We start from the raw sequence: 18,980 nt of genomic DNA, 5'->3' as shown, positions 1-18,980 counted from the left end.
ACACACAATAAAAATGGCACCATTATTTTGGACAGAAGTCCCGGGAAAAACCTAACTTGGGAAAACCAGTGCAATAGCTGAGGGTTTTATTATTATGTAGCAGTGAGAAATTTTGAGTACAATAATCTAGACGTTGAAATCTGGCTATCCTGAAGAGAAAATACAGCAAAAATATCTAGAGGGAATTTACCCTCACTCTAGGCAATTCTTGCACTGAATCGTTTCTAAAAAGCAAGTTGTCCAACTGGGCCTGCGCATGTTTTGCGTCAACTTAATGCTTCCTACTGCAACTGCTACCCGAACTGGCTATTAATATAGCTGTCCTGCCTTCTGTTCGCTGGGAAAACGTCTCTCCGTTACACTGGGACTCCTTCCTGACCTCTCGAATTGAAAACATCTGCACTCTTTAGCAAATCGAACTGCCTTCTTGAGGCTCTGTGCAACCTCTTGGAGAAATCTTGGCCACTTTGCAAATGTACTCACTGGATTTGGAAAAATTCCTCCAATGTCACTGTCCCTGCTCTTCATTGACTTTGCTTCCTCACTAAAGCTCGAACTCTTCGGTAACTGATTGTTGCTACTTTGGAAAATCGAATTCTATAAGTGTCTCTGGTGTATTCTCCAAGTGCCCATCGACTTCTTTTATAATCCTTTGTTGGAGCACCAACAACTAATATTAAAACTTAATCAAGGGCTAGGATCATCTTGAAGTCGATCTGTGTGAGTTTCGAGACTATTTTCACCTTGACTTAATTAATTATGATTTATTGACCAATTTTCCTAACTTTAGATTTAAGAAACATTAAAAAATTGGTTAATAATCTAATTAAGTAATCTCTAGGTGGAATTTCCATAAACGAATTCCGGGTTTTGGAGATCTCATGTATTTTAGCCTTTCCACCAAATTTCATTGCTAGAGCACATCTGATGTTACAAAAGCTAACAATTCCTCTTAGTGAGGACTGTGTTTTCTCTAGTGCTACACATCCTGCCACAACACTTGTTTTTGTATCACCTCCTGTTACGCCGCTGATGTCTGGCTGCTGCTTCCCAGCAAATATTGCACAACTCTAATGCTACATCTGTGCTGCTGTTGACACTTCTATACTGCTGTCAACTTTGCATCTTCATTGCAACTCCCTCTCATCTGTTGCTGCTGCAATTGAGAAGCATCCAAAATACTGAATCAACTATGTTCAGTACGATGCATCTATTTGCCGAGTCTCTGACTGCTACTAGTATATGCACTGTCACTGAATAATTTGTGTTACTCCTAACTTTGCACTGAGCCACCTGCTCTGTTGTCAAAACTGCATTGCGCTCCTTAGCATCTGATTGCTACTAGCCTGCAATTGTCACTCTGGTATTCACTGCATCAACTTCCATTGATCCATCCTGCCAGTGAACATTGAGGGGCCCCATAGCCAGGTAATGATCCATGAGGTGGCCTCCTCAAGGACCTTGCCCAATCTTTGTAGCTCTTTAGAGCTACAACTCCAAGTCACCCCACCTCACTCCTGGAGGTATGGCTACCATCATTGCGAAGTCTTCCTTCAATCTGGAGGACAACCTATCTATCTCAGCATGTGCTGCCGCTCGGTCCTACTTCTCCTGCTTGTCCTTCTTTCTGAGAGGACACTGGGCACCGTAGTGGCCAAACTCGCCACACTTGAAGCACTTGACCTTAGATAGGTCCTTCTTCTTCTTTTGCTCCCCCTGCCCCTAATTAGGACCCTTTGACGCGAGGACCACATTCTCCTCCTCCTTCACACCCTTTAGCCCACTACAGCCTGCTATTGCTGCCACTAATGGAGCTCTTTAGAAGAGCTCACCTCAACTCTTCCTGTTGTAAGTCAACCCACATTCTGTCCCATCCTGATAACGTGTCTCTGCCCAATATACTTTGGACGCTCCCGGTTTGGGAGCGATTCCGGTAGCGTTTTTTTCGTAATATAATATATATATTTTTATATTTTTATATTTTGATGCATATATGTCAACAAAAGCATGTGTAATGATGAATTAGATATAAAAAACATAGATTGAACCATATAACAACCATCATCTAGAAGTTATAATCTTCATCAACCATGTCGACAAGTTAGTAACACAGTAACATACAACATATTGAGTCTCATGATTCATCAATCTTAAAGTTTGAAGCTTTCAAAATTCAATATATAACATTTATCATCATTGATCACCATAGTTGTACTTGTAAGCTAAGTGTAACCATTACAACAAATAATATCTAACATGAAATGAAATGTTATAAAATGAAACAACTTTCAACTTTCATGAAGCATCATATTCATAATTCATTACTAATGAGTTATCACTGCCAACTTCAAACTTCAAACTTAAATTGTCATATATTGTTTACAAAAAATATCATAATAAATATGAAAGAGTCAATAGTTATAAAAACTATTAGAAACTAGAAAAGACAAGTAAATCTATTATCTATTGCTAATGCTTGGGCCCTCTTGCCACCACGAGAAATGTCTAATTTTTTAGTCTTGTTGGAGAATCAAGATTTTTGTGATTAATATCACCCTCTAAGCATTAATATCCAGAGGTATCTTTGTCATTACCTTTGGATCTGTATATGGATCGTTGTCATTAATATCACCCTCTAAGCATCAACATAAGATAGAAAAAGCATAGCATGTCAACTCAAGATTTTGTTTGAGTGATGCTTACATTTTTAGGAGGGTCATGATAGAGGAGTTCGACAACCAATGTCACTAACATCAAGGTACATAGAGGGATTGGTGCTCTTGATTAAATACGAGTTCCATACCCTAATACATGACAAAATCCAATGGAAACATTGCAATCCCCCCAATCTTGAAATCCTGAAAAACGGATAAGTCTACTGGATTTTGAATGAAATCTAAAATTCTACTTTCTCCATGTGAAATCCAATGAGGTTAGAACCACTCTCAAACATCCTGAGTCATTTCATGGTAATGTTAAAGATTTAAGTGAAAGGATGAAAATAAAGATTGAGGAGAATGTCACTTTTACTTAAGAATTTAACATTACCATGAATTGCATATCAATACTAGGGCCATAGGCTTGATCATTAGGCTGCTCCACTCAAAACTTATTTGTTTCTTTGAAAAAATTGCATTTGGAATATTACTGCAATTTTTTTTTTGCAAAAAAGGCTAAACGCTCACGAAAAGGCAAGGAGCATTTTTTTCTAGGGAGCATGCTCTCGAAAATGCTCCCTCAGAAGCGTTTTTGTTTAGCGAGCGCACTCTCGAAAACGCTCCCTCGACAGCGTTTTGGGGAGCGTGCTCTCAAAAACGCTCCCTCGGAAGTGTTTTTAGGAGTGGGAGTGGCAGGGTGGGGCTCTCCCCCGCAACCCTGGGCAAAGACTTTCCAATCCTCAAAGATACTATTCAATGCCAACCTCACTAGCTTTGATGGTTGAGGCGCTTCCCCAATAGATGCAAGCTAGTCTCGGACCTCTTGAATCCTGGTGAGAAAGGGATCTATGCCTTCCCCCTTCTGCATCCTGATGTATCTCAACTTTTCTTCCAGGAACATCTTCCATTGCTTGGAAGTACCCTGGTATAACGTGGAGAGAGCTACCCACATTTCGTTGGCGGTATTCTTGCTAGAAATATGCGAGACTATGCGATCTCTAACTCCATCCAAAATCGTCCTCTTTGCATGTGCCATTTCGTTCCTGTTTCCTTCAATTGATCCACATCCTGGGGAATTGCCACCACATTAGCTATGTAGGCTTTCAGGCCATATTCATCTAGAAGGAAGGACATCCTAGCCTTCTAGATGCCATAGTTGGAAGCTCCATCCACCCTATCATGATTTCTAAGACCTGCTGTGGCCATCTCTAATCAAGTCGAAAACTCCCCCTTTCAATCTACTTGGCTGTTGCTCTGCTACTCGCACTCCCTCCTGGAATGCATAGATCTGCTAGATGCTACTTCCAATTTGCCTGGAAAAATCAAACTTGTGAGACTCAAAGTTCCTTAAGAGAAATTTTCCTTTTGTTGTGTGTGCTCTTCTCTTCCACCTGACGTTGGTTCTGCTACTACAAAGCCCTCTGCATCCAACCAAGGAATCTGCTCAATGAAAAACTGAGTTGTTGTCGCTCCCTCTGACTGCTAGAATAACTATCTTAGGCAACTAGACTTTTCTGCCAATCTGCAACAGAAAATCGAATTTCTGCCCCAGAAATTCGGCCTGCCTGTCTCAACACTACGCTGCCTCTAAGAATTTCGGCCTGCTGCTCCCACTAAGCAGCGAAATTATATCCTTCGCTTCCAAGCTTCTTGGTTGGTCACTCAAGCTCTGATACCATGTGAAAATTTCAAAACTAAAATCCTTTTGCAGCAACTGGAATTAATTCTTGTAATTGTTAATTAATTTAACAATTTATTTGCTACAACAAATACGAAATTAATCACACTGCAACCTTCACAAACAAAACTGCAGAAATAAATAGTGCTAGAAACTGAGAAAATGCTAGCATACACACAATAAAAATGACATCGTTATTTTTGGACAAAAGTCTCTGGAAAAACCCAACTTGGGAAATCAGTGAAGCAACTGAGGGTTTTATTATTATGCAGCAGTATGAAATTTCGAGTACAAGAATCTAGATGTTGAAATCTGGCTATCCTGTAGAGAAAATACTGGCAAAAATATCTAGAGGGAATTTACCCTCACTCCGGGCAATTTCGGCACTGAACTACTTTTGAAAAGCAAGTCGTCCCACTGGGCCTGCGTAGGTTCTGTGTCAACCTGATGCTACCTGCTGCAACTCCTGCCCGAACTAGCTACTAATCTAGCTATCCTCCCTGCTCTTGGCTGAGAAAACATCTCTCCGTTACGCTGGGACTCCTTCTTGAGCTTTGGAACTGAAAACGTCTGTGCTCTTCAACAAATCGAACTGCCTTCTTGAGGCTCTGCGCAACCTCCAAGAGAAATCTCAGCCTCTCTGCAAATGTACTCGCTGGATCTAGAAAACTTCCTCCAACCTCACTATCCCTGCTCTCACTGACTTTGCTTCCTCACTGAATCTCGAACTCTTCAAAAACTGACTGCTGCTACTGTGGAAAATTGAAATCTCCAAGTGTCTTTGGTATATTCTCCAAGTGCCCATCGACTGTTGATTTGGGGTAGCATCAAATGTGCTCTAGGCCTCAAATTTTGCGGGGAGGCTTGGGCACATGTATTTCAAAGAACCTAGAAACCTTTTGGAGAATTCCACCCAGAGACGATTATATTAAAATAATTAATATTTTAATGGAGTTCCTAAGTCTAATCTTAGGAAAATTAAAATATTAATGGTTATTAATCTAATTGTGGGTGTAACTTCTAGAAGAAGACGGAGATCAAGCCAAAATGATCTAAGTCTTTGATTAAGAGTTAATCTAGGTTGTTAGTTCTCCAACAAGAAGATATAAAAGGATACACCAAGAGAGATCAAGAAATCGATTTTCTGAAGTGAAAAGTTCTCAAGAGGAAAATTCGATTGAGGATATTTCTTGCAGTAGACAGTTGGGGTTGGAGTATCTTCTTCGGGTCCCCGAATACTCAACAGAGAGGCAGAGCAACATCAATGGACGCAACGCAGAACCAGGGAGAACTGATGCTGGGCCAGGAGGGCACACGCAGTGCTTGACGCAGAGCCAGAAGGGCCAACACAGAGGTAGAGCTGTCTTGCAGCAGAAGTCCAAAATTTGCTAGGAGTTGCCAGATCAGCCAGGAGGGTTGACATCAGAGCTCCAGGAGGCAGGGAGACCTAGCGCAGAGCTGAAGCAGAGCCTTAGAGAGCTCCATGCAGGCCCACGTAGTGACTTCAAAGGGGCAGCGCAATTGTAGTCGGGGATAGTCAATTCAGTTGTCGGATCAGAGGGATTTGTCGAGTGAAGTGAGCTAATTTCGCTAAGTTTTCTGCCAGTGTCTTTTTCTTGGTAACTGAATTATCGGAAGGGCATCTAGAGTTGTATTCATAACTACTGCTTGATAATAATAAACCCTGAGAACTACTGCACTGATTTTCCCACATTGGGTTTTTCTAGGACTATAGTCCAAAAATAACGGTGTCTATTGTGTTGTATTTTCTTTTTTGCTCGGTATCTTGTTTCTGCTTATAATTTAATTAAATGAAGACGACAGTAGTATTTACTTTGATATTTGCCGTAGAAAATAGTAAATAACTTGTATGGGTTAACAAGTAGGAGAAGTAACATCAGTTTGTTGCAAAAGGGGTTCCTCTTGTGGAATTTTCGCATGGTATCAGAGGTGCAGGTGAAGCAAGAAGAGCAAAGCCGGTAGATCTAACACTGAGCAAAAAAAGAGAGTTCGAAAAAGTTGTAGGAGGTATCAATTCAAAACCCTAGAGGGTTGACGTAGTTCCACGCTGGGAGTGCAGATTTTCGAAGTTGTCTCTCTTCGAGTGAGCCGACGGAGAGAAGGACTTCCAGTTTGAATTTTTGCAAGGGCAGAGGGAGCAGCATTGAAGCCTCAACATGAGAGATTTGGTGGGACACAGATTTTCAGCAAGCCATTTGCTGGGCTAAAAAACGTCAAAAGAGAGAGGAGAAGCACCTTGAGGGAAATTTTCCTTAGCAGACTTCTCGCCAAGAAGTTCGTTTTCTCATTGGCTGAGCAGCAACAGTGAGAAGCAGAGGGGATTTTTCAACATTTTTGGCAGATATCGGAACCAGTGGCTTGAGGGATCAGGACAGGTTGGACGAAGCATCCAACTACGTCATTTGGAACGTTAGAATGTATTTCCTTCTAGATTAGCATGCCCTCAAGACGTACGTTGACAGCGTGGTGGCTGAACCTACGGATGCAGATTCGTTGAAAAAGTACAAGGCTGAGATGGCAAAGGCCAAGAGAATGATCTTGGATGGAGTCAAGGATCATGTAGTGTGTCACGTTGCTAGCAGAGCAACTACTAAGAAGATGTGGGATGCCTTGGCCACATTATATCAGGGATCTTCCGAGCAGCAAAAGATGTACTTGGAATAGAAACTAAGATCTGCTTAGATGCAGAAGGGAGAGCATGTGGATCCATTACTCATGAAGTTGAAGGAAACCCGTGATGTGTTGTTTGCTGCGGGACATACACCTTAGGATTTAGAGTTAGTTAGACTGGCCCTCAATTCTGTCTTAGATGAGTGGCAAGTCTTTGTCCAAAGTATCCTGGGAAGAGTGGCATTGCCTAATTGGGATGAGATGTGGGCCGATCTAAAACAAGAGTAGTTGAGGAGAGACATGGTCAAGGCCAAACTTGACGGAAGCAACAGCTGCAGTGGGTCGAAGCCCAAGGAGGAGGAGGATAATGCAACCCTTGCAGCGAAGGGGCAACAGGCAAAACAGAGACAAAAGAAGGACGTCTCCAAGGTGAAGTGTTTCAGATGTGGCGAGATGGGCCACTATGCATCCTAGTGTCCTTTGAAGAAAAAGGACAAGGATGAGAAGCATGATCCTAAGGTTGCAGCCATGAAGGTTGAAGAGGAGTTCGCCACAACAACTGATATACCTCCAAGAGGGAGGTTGGATGATTTGGAGTTGTAGTTTGATAGAGCTACAGATGGGTAGGATCGTTGCGAAGTCCACCTCTTGGATCAATACCTTGCTACAGGAGCCTAGTTTTGCAGTAGCAGGATGGACTAGTGTCGGATGGTGTTGAGGAGTGTCGAAGAGACAGTTGCAATAGCTAGGAGCGCCAGAGTTTGAGTAGCGTAGAGCAGAGTTGGCAGCAGTGCAGATGGCACAAAGCAGAGGTCAGCAATAGTGCAATAGATTCACAGAGTCATCACAGAGACTAGCAACAGTCAGTTCCAACGTTCACGCAGTATCATACTGAACATAGTTAGTTTAGTAATTTTGGATGTTTTTTAGTTGCTTCTCTCAACAATTGAGTTGCAATATGGATGCAGTGTTAGCAGTGGCAGTGCTAGCAGCATAGCAAATGCAACATTTGAGAGGGAGTTGTAGTACAGATGTAGCATTGGTAGTGGCAGTGTTAAAGGAAGCAATATAGTTGCAGCAACAGTGCAATAGTTGTTGGACGGAATGTCAGACATCAACAACGCAGAGGACAATGCTTCAGATTCAGAGCAGTATGCAGCAACAATATATTGCTAGAACACATTGCTTGCTAAGAGGGAGTGTTGATTTGGGGTAGCATCAGATGTGCTCTAGGCCTCAAATTTTGCAGGGAGGTTTGGGCACATGTATTCCAAAGAACCCAGAAACCGTTTTGTGAAATTCTACTGAGAGACGATTATATTAAAATAATTAATATTTTTAATTGAGTTCCTAAGTTTAAACTTTAGAAAATTAAAATATTAATGGGTATTAATCTAATTGTGGGTGTAACTTCTAGAAGACGGAGATCAAGCCAAATCGATCTGAGCGTTTGATTAAAATTTAAGAGTTAATCTAGGCCATTGGTTGTCCAATAGGAAGATATAAGAAGGGGCTTCAGGGTCATTTGGAAAATACACCAAGAGACATCAAGAAATTGATTTTCTGAAGTGAGAAGTTCTCAGAAGGAAAATTCGATTGAGGAGATTTCTTGTAGTAGAGGGGCAGGGATAGTTGGGGTTGGAGTATCTTCTTCGGGACCCCGAATACTCAACAGAGAGGTAGAGACACTAGTGGAGGAAGCGCAGACCTAGGGAAGTTTGACGCTGGGCCAGGAGGGCCCACGCAGTGCTTGACGCGGAGTGAGAAGGGCCAATGTAGAGATAGAGCTGTCTTGAAGAAGAAGTCCGGAATTTGCCATGGAGCTGCCAGATTTGTCAGGAGGGTTGACACCAGAGCTCTAGGAGGCAAGAGACCCAATGCAGAGTTGACGCAAAGCCTCAGAGAGCTTCACGCAAGCAGCACAGTGACTGAGAAGGGGCAACGCAGTTGTAGCGGGGATAGTCAATTCAGTTGTTGGATCAGAGGGATTTGTCAGGTGAAGTGAGGTAATCTCACTAAGTTTTCCGCCAATTTCTTTTTCTCTGTAACTGGATTTTCGGAAGGGCATCCAGAGTTGTATTCAGAATTACTGCTTAATAATAATAAACCCTCAGAACTGCTGCACTGTTTTTCCCACATTGGGTTTTTTGCGGGGACTTTTGTTCAAAAATAACGGTGTTTATTGTGTTGTATTTTCTTTCTTGCTCAGTATCTTGTTTCCTCTTATAATTTAATTAAGTGAAGGCAACAATAGTATTTACTTTGATATTTGTTGTAGCACACAGTAAATAACTTGTATGGATTAACAAGTAGGAGAAGTAACATCAGTTTGTTGCAATAGGGGTTCCTCTTGTAGAATTTTCACATTGACTTCTTCTTATAATCCTCTGTTGCAACACCAACAGCAAAGATTAAAACTTAATCAAGGGCTAGGATCATCTTGAAGTCCGTACGTGTGAGTTTCTATACTATTCTTACCTTGACTTAATTAGTTTTGATTAATTAACCAGTTTTCCTAAGTTTAGACTTAGGAAACATTAAAAAATTGGTTAATAATCTAATTAAGTCATCTCAAGGTGGAATTTCTGGAGACGATTTTTGGGTTTTGGAGATCTCATGTATTCTAGTCTCTCCACCAAATTTCGTGGCTAGAACACATTAACACGAACTGCATAAGGAAACTCGCTCTCCAAGCATGTCTTTCCATCTACCTAGCAACCTCTTCTTATAATCTTTAGTTGGGACTCCAATGACCAAGATTAAAACTTAATCGATGAATTAGATCATCTCCAAGTCGATCTGTGTGAGTTTCTAGAGAATTCTCACCTTTCTCAATTAATTGCTATTAATTAATCGGTTTCCCTAAGTTAGACGACATTTTTCTAATTATCGATCAATTAATTTAAATGTGTGATCTCTAGGTGGAATTTCTAGAAACGATTTCTGGGTTTTGGAGAACTCCTGTATTTTATCCTGTTCCCAAAGTCTCAAAACCAGAACACCATCCAATGCTTCAAAAACTAACATACACTTATCTATATATCTTCAACCTATCATTCTTACAAACAAATTGCCCTTTGACTTGACATAAAATGAGGTCAGAGTGACCAATAATCTTTAATAACTTGATACTCATTTCTTTAGCCAAACTTAAACCAATTAATAAAGCTTCATATTCCATAATATTTTTAGTCTCATCAAATTTTAAATGAAATGAATAACATAGAATTTTACCGTTTGGTGAGGCAAATTGATTCGTAAACGGTTGTGGATATTCCACTGGATAGATCGTCACAACAGATCTTATAATACTATATTAAAAATCTGAGATTCTACACTATCACAATTTTATTTAATTTTTAGATATGTAGATTTTACTGTATTAGTGCATGCATGCGAATGAAAATTATGCAGAAAAGTAGAGAACGACAAAATAAGCACACAGATACGCGACACAAGATATGCTCTTTGGGAAAGCCTTTCGGGAGAAAACCTAGCTAGAAGATGAGGCCGCTTCGCCCTCTTTCTTTGTCTCGAAATATTGCTGCAAGTACAAATAAGTAAGGCCTATGGCCCATGGGCTGCTACAGTGCACATATTCTCTCTGTGTTCTCTACGTCCTATCTCTCCTTGCTATCTTTGCTAATTTATGGAACAAAATGCTCTCGAAAGAATGGAATGCCTCTTCCTCCCAATGGCCCAATTATAACATAGCCTGATAGCCTACTAGTGGTTAAGTTTGACTACATCAACTCTTAACTAGAGTTACAAAATAGACTCTTCTAGAGTCTTTTACATCACAAACACGTGGATAACCCCTTTTCCATGAATAATGGGGGTTGACGCGGCATCCTCCCGAACTATAGGTGTGAAAAAAGTAAGGTCAACTTTTGAGTGGCATAACTTTTGCATATGGACTCCCATTGATGCACTTCTTGCGCCGTTGGAAAGGTCTCTATGTGTAGAATAACATGTAAAGGTGCTCTGCCAAAGCAACAAATTTTAATATCTACCAAACTGTTTAGAATCTGCCCAAAACCTTTTTGGGTATTGGAGATCTCATGTGCCGTAGCCTCTCCACCAATTTTTGTGGCTAGAGCACATCTGATGCTACCTCAAATCAACACTAATGATTTGTTGTATTGGAGGGCAAGGGGGCACATTGGATCTTATGCAAGATTGCAGGTGGGTCTCTGTTTGGGGTTTGTGTGAAAATTTCTGAATCCTTACAAATAGAAATCCTACTGTAGTCACTGGTTTAGCATCTCCTACTTGTTATTTCATTCAACAAGTTATTTAATTATAAAAAACTATGAAAAACACTATTACAGACGACATTGACATACAAATCATAAATTGAAACAATATATGAGACAAACACACAAGGGACATCGTTGTTTTTGGACAACACGTCCTTGGAAAAAACCAATGCGGGAAAACCAGTGTAGGAGTTTTGAGGGTTTTCTATTATTAAGCATGAGTTCTGAATACAACTCTGGGTGCCCTGTTGGCAATCCAGTTACAGAGAAAAAGACACTGGCATAAACCTTAGTGAGTTACCTCACTTCACCTGGCAAAATCCCTCTGATTCGACAACTTAAGTGACTATCCCCGGCTATAACTGTGGTGCCCCTTCGCAGTAACTGCATGGGCCTGCGTGGAGCTCTCTGAGGCTCTGCATCAGCTCTATGCTTGGTCTCACTGCCTTCTAGAGCTCTGATGTCAACCTTCCCGACTGATCTGGCTGCTCCTCGGCAAGTTTCAGATTTTTGCAGGAGGACAACTATTCCTCTGCACTGGCACCGCGTCAAGCACTCTTGGCCCAACGTCAATCCTCCCTTGGTTTGCACTGCCTCCTGCGTATATCTCTGCCTCTCTCTGTTGAATATTCGGGGTTTTGGAGAAGATCCTCCACCCTAACTAACCCTGCCCCTCTACTGCAACTTAGATTGACTTGGTGTATCTCCAATTGACCCTCAAGCCTCCTCTTATACTTTTCCTATTGATGAATCAACGACCAAGATTAAGTCCCTAAGACCAGGTGGAACTTCTCCAAACGATTTCTAGGTCTTGGAGATCTCATGTATTCTAGCCCCTCCACAAAATTTCAGAGCTAGATCACTTCTGATGCTACCCAAAATCAACACTCCCTCTTATTGAGGAATGTGTTCTAGTAATACTCCCCAACAAAGGTACGACACTGATCCATGACATCAATCTTCTGTGCCTGCTGATGCTTGGCCTGTTACCCTTAATCCACTGCACCGCTGCAATCTGTACTGCTACCCATGACACTGCCACTGTCATTGTTGCACCTGTACTGCAACTCCCTCTCAATATGCTGCATCATGGTACTTATAGCACTGCCACTGCTAACTGCTGCACTGCAACTCAGTTGCTGAGAAGTAAGCAACTGAAAAGTCACGCAAAATTGACATGCTGGTTAGTCTGGATGCCTCGTGATGTTGAAGCTCCCTCTGCTGCCCCTCTGATGCTACTGCGCTATTGTTGTATCTTCTTTGTGCCTCGCACTGCTGCAACACTCTACTGCACTGTGTTAGACTTTGGCACTGTCGCTCCATCATCCCTTGCATTGACTCTAGTCATTCTGCTACTGTCACTAAGGGCTCCTGTAGCCATATGTGATCCAAGAGTTTGGGCACCTCAAGGATCCTACGCTCATTTTGTAGTACTTTCGAACTACATCTCTAGGTCACCCCACCTCCCTCCTGGAGATGTGGCTTCCATCTCTGCCAAAATGAATGTCGAACTGGTTCTCTTCTCCCTCTTTCGATGCTGCCCCAACAAAACTTGGATCTAGATTTCTTTGGCGCTAGAAATCCTCTAATGAACAAGTTCCTTCTAGACTCCCTCTGAGTCCTGATTTCCTTCACAGAAATCCTCCCACCAAGTAATGTCGAATCGCCTCTCTTCAATCCTCCTTTACTGCTACTCAACAACCCGGATCTAGATTTCTTTGGCAAGAAATTTGTTAAGGCATCAAATTCCTCTACCTTGGTTTCGTCTCCTCAGACACTGTTCTACAACAACAACAACAACATCCCACCAGCACCATAGATCGAATATGCACTGCTCCTACTACCCCAACAACTAACTGATCTGAGCCCCTCAGGCTCTGCGTTGGCCCAGAGAGCTGACGCAGTGACTGTGTGAACTCCTCGCAGCTACTGCGCCTCCTCCTCCTAGCTTAGAAAGTTGACACAGGCATTGCGTGAGCTTCTACGTCACTTCTCTTGCACTGCGTCACTCCTTCAGCTGCTTCTCTAGCTTTGAAACAACGTTGTCACTCAGGACAGCTACCTCTCTGTAGCAGATTTGCTGGATCTCCTGGTTGATGGCTTCAGTGTCCTATGATTTGCAATGCTCTGATACCATGTGAAAATTTCTGAATCCTTCCAAATAGAAATCCAACTGCAGTCACTGGTTTAGCATCTCCTACTTGTTATTTCATTCAACAAGTTATTTAATTATAAACAATGATGAAAAACACTACTGTAGACTACACTGACATATAGATCATAAACTGAAACAATATATGAGACAAACACACAAGGGACACCATTATTTTTGGACAACACGTCCCCGGAAAAACCCAATGCGACAAAATCGGTGCATCAGTTCTTAGGGTTTTCTATTATTAAGTAGTAGTTCTGAATGCAACTCTGGATGCCCTCTTGGCAAAATCCAGTTACAGAGAAAAAGATACTAGCAGAAACCTTAGTGAGATTACCTCACTTGACTCGGCATGATCCCTCCGATTCGATAACTGAACTAACTATCCCCGACTACAACTGCATTGCCCCTTCGCAGTAACTCTGTGGGCCTGCGTGGAGATCTCTAAGGCTCTGCGTCAACTCTGCGCTGGGTCTCACTGCCTCCTGGAGCTTTGACGTCAACCTTCCCAGCTGATTCGGTTGCTCCCTGACAAGTTTCGAATTTCTGCAAGAGGACAACTATTCCTGTGTGTTGGCACTGCGTCAAGCACCGCGTGGGCCCTCCTAGCCCAGCGTCAGTCCTCCCTTGGTCTGCGCTACCTCCTCTGGTGTATTTTTGCCTCTCTCTATTGAGTATTAGGGGTTCTGGAGAAGATACTCCACCCTAACTATCCCTGCCCCTCTGCTGCAATTCAGATCACTTCTTCGATTTTCTCAGCAAACCTCGCCCCAAAAAAATCGAACTGATTGATCAACTTGGTGTATCTCCAACTGACCTTCAAGCCTTCTCTTATACTTTTCCTGTTGATGAATCAACAACCGAGATTAAGTCTCTAACCAACGGCTAAGATTAAAATAGACTTGATCCTCGTCTCTTAGAAGCTTCTCACCCATATTTTTATTAATACGCATCAATATTTTTATTTTTCTGAGTTTAGACTTAGGAACCCCATTAAAAATATTAATTATTTTAATAACTTATAATTCGGGTGGAACTTTTGCAAATGATTTCTGAGTCTTGGAGATCTCATGTATTCGAGCCTCTCCACAAAATTTTGGAGCTAGAGCACATCCGATGATAACCAAAATCAACAGTTTGGTCTCCCTATACGGGGTCCAATCCCTACAGAGAGCCACATTGGCACTTGTAGGGTGAGCATTGAGAGCCATGGACATCCACCATAGTAGAGAGTACTTCATGGATCCCCAACATCATTTAGTGATTACTCGTGTTCCACCTTTTGGATGAGGATGATGCACCTGGATAACCATGCCCAACTGGCTTCATACTTGTACCACATACTTGGAAAGAGGCTCTAGGCTCCAAATGAGGATGTGTCTCATCACAAGAGACAAAGGGAGAGATTATGTTATCATCCAAGCCCTTACAGATGGTTTACAGGGATTATCGATCCACTTGGAGACCCATGAGGATGTCATAGTGCCCCCACACCCACTTGGGGACACCACATGTGACTTGCTTGCATGAGAGGGGCCAAGCCCTTATCCACTATGTTTGGAGTCCATTCTCTCACTATGGCACAATTTGGACTCCACTAGGCCTTCTCAATGGCCCAACGACTCATTATGTTGATTATTTTGCCCTCTTGAGAGGCTTATTTTTATGTTATTAAACTATCTTGATGGGCTTGCCACCAAGGGATGTTATTATTGCGCATTATTTTATTATTTGGGGCTTAATTAGGCAAATCAAACTCTTTAGAGAGGATATAAATTGATGAAAGACTCATTCATTCCTCTCATCATCACTTGGATTGGAATAGTAGCTCTTGTGAGAATTTACATTCCCTTTTGGAAGACAATTTTGGTTTCATGGATGAATTTTGATGTTTGGATACTATTCTCTTGATCTTGGAGCTTCAAATTTGTCTTGATTTGATGATTGATATACTCGTTGTACATGTAAGTGCTCTTTTTCATGTCTATTCTTTACTTTAATCTTGTCACATGAATAATGTATGGGATTTGCGCTCTCTGGATCTGAAATTTTCCCTAATTTATGCAAAATTGTGGCAGTTTTGGACTTTTGAAGTGCTGCATATGTTACATGTGTCATGTATAATGAATGAATGTTCCTAGAGGTTAATTTCATTGAATACACCTTGATAAGTCTTCAATTCTTGCACATCAAAGTATAAAACTTTTTGGTAGTTGCTCTCATGCCCTAATTCCCCATGTGAAGTTGCCTAAAGGTCTCTTTGATTGGGTTAAGTCTCTCCAAAACACAAAATCACCTTGACTCCATCTCTCCCAAAGGCAAGGCACCGATCTAACCATTGGTGGTCACTTAAAAAGAATAATTTTCTCGCCTTTTTTTCTCCTTGTAGGCCTAACCCTAGTTGGTCACCTAGGGTGTCCAACGAATTCCTTTGTATCCATCCAAAGCCCTCGATTTTTGGTCCACTATTGAACTGAGGCTTTCTTTAGCGGTACTCCAAGTTTGAGGCAAATATAACGGTGGAATCTCAAGATAGAGCAAGCCCTAGCCATAAGGCCAATGTTTCCCCTAGGTTGGTTTGGGTTAGTGTCCTCACTTGGATCATGGCATTGAAATATCAAAATAAAATTAGTCCTTTGATCCTATTCTCCATACACTTGACCTAGTTTGGGTCCACTTGGGTTCTCTGTTGTCCCACAACTTTATCACTCATATTTCACAAGGATTGCATAGAAGCCATTATATCACATGGATTCTTAGACCTCAGAAGCTTCTTGACAAGGGTTATTCCCCAAACCTAGGCTTAAGTACCTCCTTAGCCCTTCCTAGAGAGCCAATCACCTTGCTTCTAAAGCAAGTAAGCCATTTGTCTTAGCCTCTGTTTAGAATAGGCTTCAGGAATCACCCCTTATCCCATCATTGATCCATTCATCTTTGTGATTCCTCTTATACCGGGTCTCCTCCCATCGGAAGTCCGTAAAGAGCAGGGAGCTTTAGTTGAGGTGACTGTGGGCTATTGCTCCATTATTGCCACCCCACCTAATAGTTTTTCTATAGGATGCCCTCTTAGGAACTCGGCGAGTTTGAGTGGTAACAGGTGGGTGGCCACCAATATACACCTACATTAGTCCTCCCCTCTTAGGAAGTAATGTTCCCCATTATGTTGAGTGCCTCCATGAGATGGTGAAACTTCTGCTGAACTTGGTCCCTGGCGAGCCACTTGCTTTGGTACAAGAGTTGGCAAGCTTTGACAATCTCATACAATTGGATCTTCTGCTGGTGAATGTTCTTGATCTGTGTGTCCATGATCCGGTTCGTTATGGCTTGTCCATGCAGTTTGGGTTTAGATTTGTTGGTGTGAGTTGTTATGCAATGTCTGATGTGTCTAGTAATGGTGGAAAGTATGGCCGAAGGTGGTCCACATTGAGCACTGGGTGTAGGCCAAGGAATGGGGGAATGCTGAGCTCAAAAGAATTGTCCCCCACAACCTTGGTGATTGCGTAAGGCCCATATCAGAGTGGTTTGAGATTCTGATGGGCTTCGGTAAGACGTTCTTTTTGCAAATGCAACCAAACTTTGTCGCCCACCTGAAACTTGTGTGGCATCCAATCTTGATCATTCTGTTATTTGTACTTGGCATTGGACTTATCCAAGATGTCATGCACCTACTGGTGGATGTGTTCGATGCATTCAATAAACTGGGTTGTTTTATTAGCCTTAGACTGTACATGTGTGGATTTTGTTTGTGTAGTCACATGAGGCATGGCAACATCAATCAGACACAATGGTTGGAAACTCATACCCACTTGAAAAGGACTGTGGCTAGTCGAGCTATGGAGAGCTCTGTTATAACTGTGTTGCAAATAAGGTTCTCATCCCAGGTCGGTGGATGCTTGGAGTTGTACATGCGTAGTATGTACACTATCATCTTGTTGATGACCTCTTTCTGGCCATCACTCTGGGGATGGAATGCAGTCGACATGGTGAGCTTAGTGTCCAATAATGTCCAGAGGCTCGACTAGAATGTGCTAAGGAACTTGCTATCCCAATTTGATATAATGGTTTGTGGGATTCCACAATGTACTCATACTTGTTCAAAGAAGAGTTTGTCAGTGTCCTTTGTTGTGATACTCTTCTTGCAAGCCATCAATATAGCTATCTTAGAAAATTTGTCCACGACCACAGATACACAGTCATTACCATGCTTGGTAGAAGGGAGGCCCAACAGATAGACCATGGAGATGGATTCCTAGGGCTGGCTAGGAGTAGGCAGAGTGTACAAAACTTGTTCTTGATGGTTGGTTTGGCGATGGCATATGCAGTGCAGGATTTGATATATTTTCCAATGTCCTGTCGGAATTTTGGCCAATAAAAATACTTCTGTAGTACGACCACAATTTCCTCCACACCAAAGTGTCCTACAACCCGACTATAGTGTGCCTCCCAAATCAGATTGGCACTATGAAAATTTCAACTTTTGCAGCAACTCAAAATTATTCCCCTAACTATAAATTAAATTATGTAGTTTATTTGCTACGACAAACAATGAATAAAATCACAACCGCAATTTTCACCATAAAATACTACGGAAAATTAAATACTGGAAACTAAGTAATTCTATCACACACAGAAGAATTTTGACCTAGATATTTTTAGACAGTTGTCCCCGAAAAAACCCAACTTGGGAAAATCAGTGTAGTAGGTGAGGGTTTTATTATTATTCTTCAACAACAATTCTGAGTACAATAATTTAGATGCTCTACTAGCAAATCTAATTTGACAAAAATATTGTCAAAAATATTGTGAGAATTTTCCCTCACCCAGTAGCTAGTTTTTGCCACCAAAATTGTCTCCCTAGCCACATGCTAAGCCTTTTGTGTCATCCTCTGCGTAGTGCTTGCGAAAAATCTCTGGGGATTTCGGCCTTCTCTCACTGCTTCTTCCTGAGACTGGAATATTTCCTCCTGGAATACTGCTAACCTCCTCTACCACCTGCTACTCACCCTTTTGATATATCTTCTCTACTAAATGTCTGCCACTGAGAAAATCGAACTGCCTGGGCAATTGAGTCTCTGCACTGGTGTGTTCTCCATCACCACATCAATCCCTTCTTATATCTTCCTGTTGGGACTCCAACGACGAAGATTAAATCTTAATCAATGGCTCAGATCATTTCTGGATCGATCCGTGTGAGTTTATAGATGATTCTCATATTATCTCAATTAATACTAATTAATTAACCATATTCCTAAATTTAGACTTCGGAAATATATAAAAAACGACTAATAATCTAATTGAGACACTTTTAGGTGGAATTTCCAAAAACAATTTATGGGATTTGGATATCTCATGTATTCTAGCCTCTCCACCAAATTTTGTGGCTAGGACATATCTGATGATACACAAACTAACACTCCCTCTTAGCGAGGAATGTGTTATAGTGCTGCATACCTTGCCACAACACTCTGTCTTTGTATCAGCTCATGTCACGCTGCTGATGTCTGGCTACTGCTGCCCACCAACTATTGCGCAACTTTGATGCTGCATCTATGCTACTGTTGACACTACCATATTGTTGCCAACACTGCATCTGCATTGCA

The sequence above is a fragment of the Pinus tabuliformis genome, chromosome 6 (genome assembly GCF_031772625.1).
Source record: "Pinus tabuliformis cultivar Carrire ecotype Pingquan chromosome 6, CPIR1, whole genome shotgun sequence".
Taxonomy (NCBI): domain Eukaryota; kingdom Viridiplantae; phylum Streptophyta; class Pinopsida; order Pinales; family Pinaceae; genus Pinus; species Pinus tabuliformis.
The sequence above is the reverse complement of the archived record's forward strand: the minus strand, read 5'-3'. Positions refer to the sequence as shown.